Raw genomic sequence first — 7,044 nt, 5'->3', positions numbered from 1 at the left:
TAAAGTATCAAGTGTTGATGCGAAAAACGACGTCGATTTCAAATGAATTGTTCATTAAATGAACCCACAGCGGAACCACCGTCCGCTGAACGGTCAGCGGAACCACCGTCCGCTGACCGGGCAGCGGACCCCCGGCTAACTCTGCGTAGTGTGATCGGTCGCCGAAATTTAGTTTGGTTTTAATTAATTAAAAGAATTAAAATTAATAATAATAATGTGTTTATTATTATAATCTTGTGGTGATCGGTTATGGCCTTAGTAGACCACAGAAATATGACTTACAACTACCGGTTTATTATTACAATGTGTTTATTATTATAATGTGTTTATTATTACAACTACCGGTTTATTATTATAATGTGTTTATTATTACAACTACCGGTTACTGGGTAGTAGACCACAAAAATATGACTTACAACTACCGGTATGAGGGTAGAGAACCACAAACTCCGCCGGGATAATAATTACTAATTATTAAGCGATTATTCATTTACCACGGGGAAACAGGAAAAGAGTCTCAAGAGACCGATCTAGGATCAAACTAGATAGGCACACCAAATCAAGACTTGTCCCGGTGAGGATATAACTTAATGGGGAAAACCATCCCAGTATATGTGTTGGGAAGGAACAAAAACAATCAACATCCATGAGGATATAACCCGTGGGGAATATGGAAGAAAGGATACACGCTTTCTTCTTATGGAGCTGACTCTATATGGAGAGATCAGACACACACGTCTGCTTGGGGAAGTATATCACCAAATAGCAGGAGACAACAAACAACGATATATGGCAAAGAATGCAACATGAATACCTGAATGTTATAATTATGCATGAATATGCATGGTTTATGTATGATGTATGCTGACAGACAGACATATCTAACACAACATGGTCCAGGAATTAACCACCCGGTACTACATCTCAAGAGAGAAAACCAAGTTCACCGGAGAGTATCCAATCTGCTGGGGATCAGAGATACCAGAAAGCAAAGAACTCTGCAGGGGATGAATCATCAATCATTCCAGCTGGGGACGAGAGTTATCACAGATAAGGTCCACCACCAACAACTCTACTGGGGAATCTATCCGAGGAGATAAAGGATTTATCGGGATCAACCACCAAATACCGCTCTTGCCCAAAGAGATCCAAGCTGCTGAGGAAGAAAGATTGCTACTCTGCTGAAGGGAAGAGAGGTGACTCTCAACAAGCAATCCACTTGGTAGGATAAACCACAAGGGGTTCCGGAGGGAGGAGATACAGTCATGCCAGGAATATGGACAAAAATCTTACCCTGTTGGGGATCGTACCACCCTTGGGAGAGCACTGAGGATCTCCTAAGTATCCTTTCGTCATTGTGAGTGTTCACTTTGTTTAAAAACAAATTATAAAAAATTTGATCGTTTTAAACAATGATATTTTCTTAATCAAAACATGCAAAACATTTGTTGAATAGAAACAGATAAGAGTGCCAATAATTGGATAAAAGGCTCAAATTTATTTGATAGAATGGTAGTCTGCGAATGGCAAGACTCCATAGATCTTTACAAATTTAAAATTGGTGATATATATTGGAAAAGGGCTACATTGAACATAATGACCATTTCTCCACCAATTCTGAATCCGATGTATTTGAAGCTTTGGCTGATAATGAGCAAGGATCTCTGACGGACGACAGTTGTAGAACAAAGTCTTGTCAGGATGCAGTTACTTGCCAAATCCCTAATTTTTGCCTAGATTGCCCCAGGATGAGGTACTCAATCTAGCGGGATACATATGTCATTATTATATATTTTTTGTGTCTCTAACTTTTGCCTGGACCGCCATTTTGGGTTTTCAATCCACCGAGACGCTCATTTTTGCCTAAGCCGCCCTTTCGGGTTTTCAACTTAGCGAGCTATTCAGTTTTTTTTTTAGGCGAAGTATTTCTTGACTGCATCTGAATTCACAGGACGAGTGAAATCCTCCCCATCCATAGTTGTAAGTATCAAAGCACCGCCTGAAAAGGCTCTCTTAACCACATGCAGACCCTCATAGTTCGGAGTCCACTTGCCCCTGGAATCGGGCGCGAAAGACAACTTTCTTGAGCATAAGGTCACCTTCTCGGAACACACGAGGCTTGACCTTCTTATCAAAAGCTTTCTTCATTCTTTGCTGGTATAACTGACCGTGGCACATGGCAGTCAATCTCTTTTCTTCAATCAAATTCAGCTGGTCATAACGACTCTGAACCCATTCAGCATCAGTCAACTTGGCCTCCATCAAGACCCTCATTGACGGGATCTCCACCTCTACAGGGAGTACGGCCTCCGATCTTGACTTAGCGATCATATCGTCAACGTACACCTCAATCTCCTTATGCATCATGTCATAGAACAAGGTAGTCATAGCTCGTTGATACGTGGCTCCTGCGTTCTTCAAACCGAAGGGCATCACTCGATAAAAGAATGTTCCCTAAGGTGTGATGAATGTTGTCTTCTCCATATCCTCGGGTGCCATCTTAATCTGATTACATCCAGAAAATCCGTCCATAAACGAGAAGACATTGAATTTAGCTGTATTGTCTACCAACATATCAATGTGTGGTAGAGGGAAATCATCTTTCGGACTAGCTTTATTCAAGTCTCTATAGTCCACACACATCCGGACTTTTCCATCTTTCTTAGGCACGGGTACAATATTGGCCACCCATTAAGGATATATAGAAGTCACCAGGAACCCCGCATCAATTTGCTTCTGAACTTCCTCTTTGATCTTCACTACCATATCAGGATGAGTTCTTCTGAGCTTCTGCTTTACAGGCATACACTCAGGCTTTAGAGGTAGGAAATGTTGCACAATATCAGTATCTAGACCAAGCATGTCTTCATATGACCAGGCAAAGACGTCAACATATTCTCGTAGCAACTTAATTAACCCCTTCTTAACAGATTCTTCCAGAAGTGCCCCAATCTTTACCTCTCGCACACAATCTTCAGACCCCAAGTTGACTGTTTCCAGATTCTCAAGATGCGGCTGAATGATCTTCTCCTCATGCTTAAGTAGCCGGGTGATCTCATCAGGAATCTCTTCAACATCATCTTCCTCTGCCTCAAATACAGGGAATTCAAAATTGGGAGATGGTGTTGGGTCATTATGTTCAATGGGTTTAGAAATCAACCTGCATAATGATTTTTGGATATGAAAAGCTTTTAGAAATCAAACAAGGCAAATCATTATGCATATGAAAAAGATCGATTTTATTCTATTTAGGGTTTTATGTGACCACCAATTTCATGCAAAAAGCGAAAAGGGAAAATAAATGGAAAAACAAACATTTAACATGAATTTATTGAATGAAAATATCATTGTGTTTCTGCGCCAACAATGTCATTACTCCTCCTTTTGGCATGGGAGAAGGGTTTTTAAACAAAGTGATCATTACGTTGACTTATGGACAACTGTTGGAATATCCACAACGACCCAATTGTTGCAGACCCCTCCAGGGATGATGAAATTGCCAGAATCCTTTGTATCTTCTTCTAAGACGGCAACAACCTCCTCATCTAGACCAGTGTGGATAAAACCTCCACTCTTGAATAAACCTTGCTTGTTGAAAGTACCAGAAGAAAAACCTATACCAGCCCGGGATTCGTTGTCTTCTAACTCAATCATTTTTCCTAAACCAGTAGTTGCACCACGCTCAATGGCCAACTTTGCATCTTTGTAGGAAGCAAATGAAGGAGTTCTCTTCTCAATAGGCTCAGCTTTAGATAAAGCTTGGAAAGGAGTTCCAATTTCAACCTTAGCATCTATATAAGAGAAGGAAGACAAATGGCTACCCAGGAGAGCCCTTTCTCCCCCTACCACCACCAGCTTCTTGTTCTTCACAAATTTCAGTTTCTGGTGTAGGGTGGACGTCACGGCGCCTGCCTCGTGAATCCATGGTCTGCCTAAGAGACAACTATACGATGGGTGAATGTCCATAACCTAGAAGGTAATCTGAAAATCACTTGGTCCAATCTTGATTGGGAGATCAACTTCCCCAATCACAGTTTTGCGAGACCCATCGAAAGCCTTCACAACTACCCCACTCTGCCTCATGGGCTCGCGGTTCTCTTGCTCTAAGTGATCCATCAGTCTTGAAATATTGGCTCTAGTGCAGTACCGGTGAGTCAGCTTGTCTTCAAAATAAATGAAGGACACAGAGTTAGACCACAGGGCAAGGGACCGGAAACAAAACCTGCTTATGCATATGATGCATGCAATGCTTGTGCATATGATTTGTTTTTTTTATTTCAAAGGAACTTTAGAGTTTTATTTGCAAATTCTGGAAATATTAAGCATTTTATCACATATGGAAATATCTCATTAAATAATATCAGGGAAAAGAAGTGCAGCGTTGTTAATCATATACAAGAGAAAAGGAAAATAATCATCCTATGGATCCCTAGAAACAATCATCCAAAGCTCGGGACACAGGAAGATAAGATGCGCGAAGCCTCTTCACCTCCCTCTCGTAGGCTGCCTCCATATCGGCTTTCTCTTTGGCAAGTCGATCATACCTTCTCTTCCAGAACTTAGAAGACTGAGGAAGTAGAGAAGTCCATACATCATCAGGGTCATCAATAACCTGATGCTCAAGAAACTCAATCAACGCATCCTTCTCCTTAATCTGCTGAAGCAACTCTTCACGTTCATGGATCCAGACACGTGAACGGTCTTCGTCTCTCAACTCCTCTACTCCTTGATTAGGGAGGGTTGAAGGCCCAACCATAATCATAGGTGTAGGTCTCGGATACTCGTAAGGCATGAGATACTCAGAAGCTCTCCTCCTTACCCAAGCAGTGTAAGGCTCCAAAGCGATGCAATTCTTAGGACCCAACTCCTTCCTTCCTTTCTTATGAATCTTGCACCAAGTGCGGACCATCCTAGCTTTCAAGCCTTGGGGATCTTTACCATCCTGAAAGAATACACCCTCTAACAGAATGTTATTGGGTTTATCCTTTAGGGGGAACCCAAGCTGCCGACGTGCCAAAACAGGATTGTAGTTAATCCCACCACATGTACCAAGAAGAGGTACATTGGAGAATTCGCCACAAGAGTCAATAATCTATACACCATCATACACACGGTTATACCAAGAGATATCATCATTAGTGAGAGACATGAGTCTCGTGGACCACCGTAGACATCCCTTATTCTCCTTGAAAGCGACCGTCTGAGGTAAGTGAGAAATAAACCACTTATACAGCAGAGGCCAACAACACACAATGGCGCCACCACCCTTTGCATTCCTCATATGCAAAGAGAAGTAGGTATCGCCCAACAGAGTCGGAACGGGATTAAGAGTAGAGAAAATCCTAATAGCGTTCACATCCACAAACTTGTCGATGTTGGGGAATAATACTAGCCCATAGATGAGAAGTACAAATATGGCCTCAAAGGCATCCTCACTCATGGCCTTCCCATACATAGTAGCTTGAGCAATGAGGAACTCAGAAGGGAGACCTTGAATTCCACCTTTGGTAGTCATATGAGCATCAACCAGAGATTCATCTATGTGTAACATGTCTGCTATCTCTTGAGAAGTGGGAACCCTTTCCAAGCCACTGAACAGCAACTGATCCAGAACAGGTATACCCACAAGATAAGCATACTCCTCAAGTGTAGGCAAAAGCTGGAAATCCGGAAACGTGAAGCAACGGTACAAGGGATCATAAAACTGCACCAATACGCTCATAAACCCTTCATCCACCTGAGTAGTCAGAAGAGGAAGAAGCTCCCCAAAACGAGCCTTGAAACCCAAGGGATCTAATACATAGGATGTCAGATTCCTTAACTCTTTCAAGTCTGGTTGTCTGAAACTGTACTTCTTTGTATTCCTTCTTTGTCTTTCCATGTCTGAAAATTTTGCAAATAAACCCCCTTAAGTTCCTTGAAAATTTTCTTATTATTTTGATGATATGAATGCAAATGGGTGCATGAATGCATGAATGCATGAATGCAACAATCACACTCAAGGATCAAGCAAAGCACACCAAACAAAGGTCATGGGATGGATCATGTTATCCTTAATATCAATCATCCATTTTGGTGGATTATGGTTTACACCTTATCAACACCCAAGTTCCATTGATATTAAGGATACCTGAACGGATCAACCATGAATCAAGGGTTTGTTGCAAGTCACGAGCATGGAGTTTAGGTTAAGAACCACCCAAAAGGGAGTGTACTAAGGTTTAAACCTGCCAAACATGTTCTACAAGAGGTTCCCATAGTCATCATCCCATCTTTTGGATATTATCGGAGAAACGACTACTCGTATTCCAAAAATATTCTTAAGAGAGACTCTTATGAGTGTAGTATCGCGTAACAATCGTATCAAATCTTACACTTGAACGACCTTTGCACTACATCCTAAGCATAGGTCAAGATGGGTTTGGTAAACTAAGGTCCTTGGCTTCTAAGGTCTATATTGGAAAAGTAATGTCTAACCACAACTTACTTGTGTGACATTATCGATCCCAACATAACCTCCACCAAGTGAATGGACTTGCAAGTCAACTTGCTAAGGAATAACTCCACACAAGTCGACAAGACTATGCCATTCTCCTATCCTAAGTGCACTCGAGTTTGGGTATAGAACTCATCTCACGAAGATCACCAAGCGTACAAGGAATTAATATCAAGCAATTCAATCATTACATACAATACAGTAATCCCAAATTGCACAAAAATATGTCACAAAAAAATATACAATACAATACAACAAATATTAAAAGTAGGCAAAACCCACTAGGCAAATTATTTCTCCCGAGTGGAGTCGCCATTTTTCTGTAGCGGGGTATTCGTTACCATTAGAGATATTGACTAAATCCAAGGTAAATCATACAAGTCGAGTCGCCACCGCACTTCTATTTATCCAAAGGAATGGTTAGAAAGCGAACAAAAACCTAAAAGTTTTATCGAATCAAAAACTAGTAAAAATGTCAGAGATCTGGGTAAGGGGGTTGGTTATGCAATGGGAAGGTGTTAGGCACCCAAAGCATCCTAGGTACTCCT

The sequence above is a fragment of the Lathyrus oleraceus genome, chromosome 3 (assembly GCF_024323335.1).
Source record: "Lathyrus oleraceus cultivar Zhongwan6 chromosome 3, CAAS_Psat_ZW6_1.0, whole genome shotgun sequence".
NCBI lineage: Eukaryota > Viridiplantae > Streptophyta > Magnoliopsida > Fabales > Fabaceae > Lathyrus > Lathyrus oleraceus.
The sequence above is the reverse complement of the archived record's forward strand: the minus strand, read 5'-3'. Positions refer to the sequence as shown.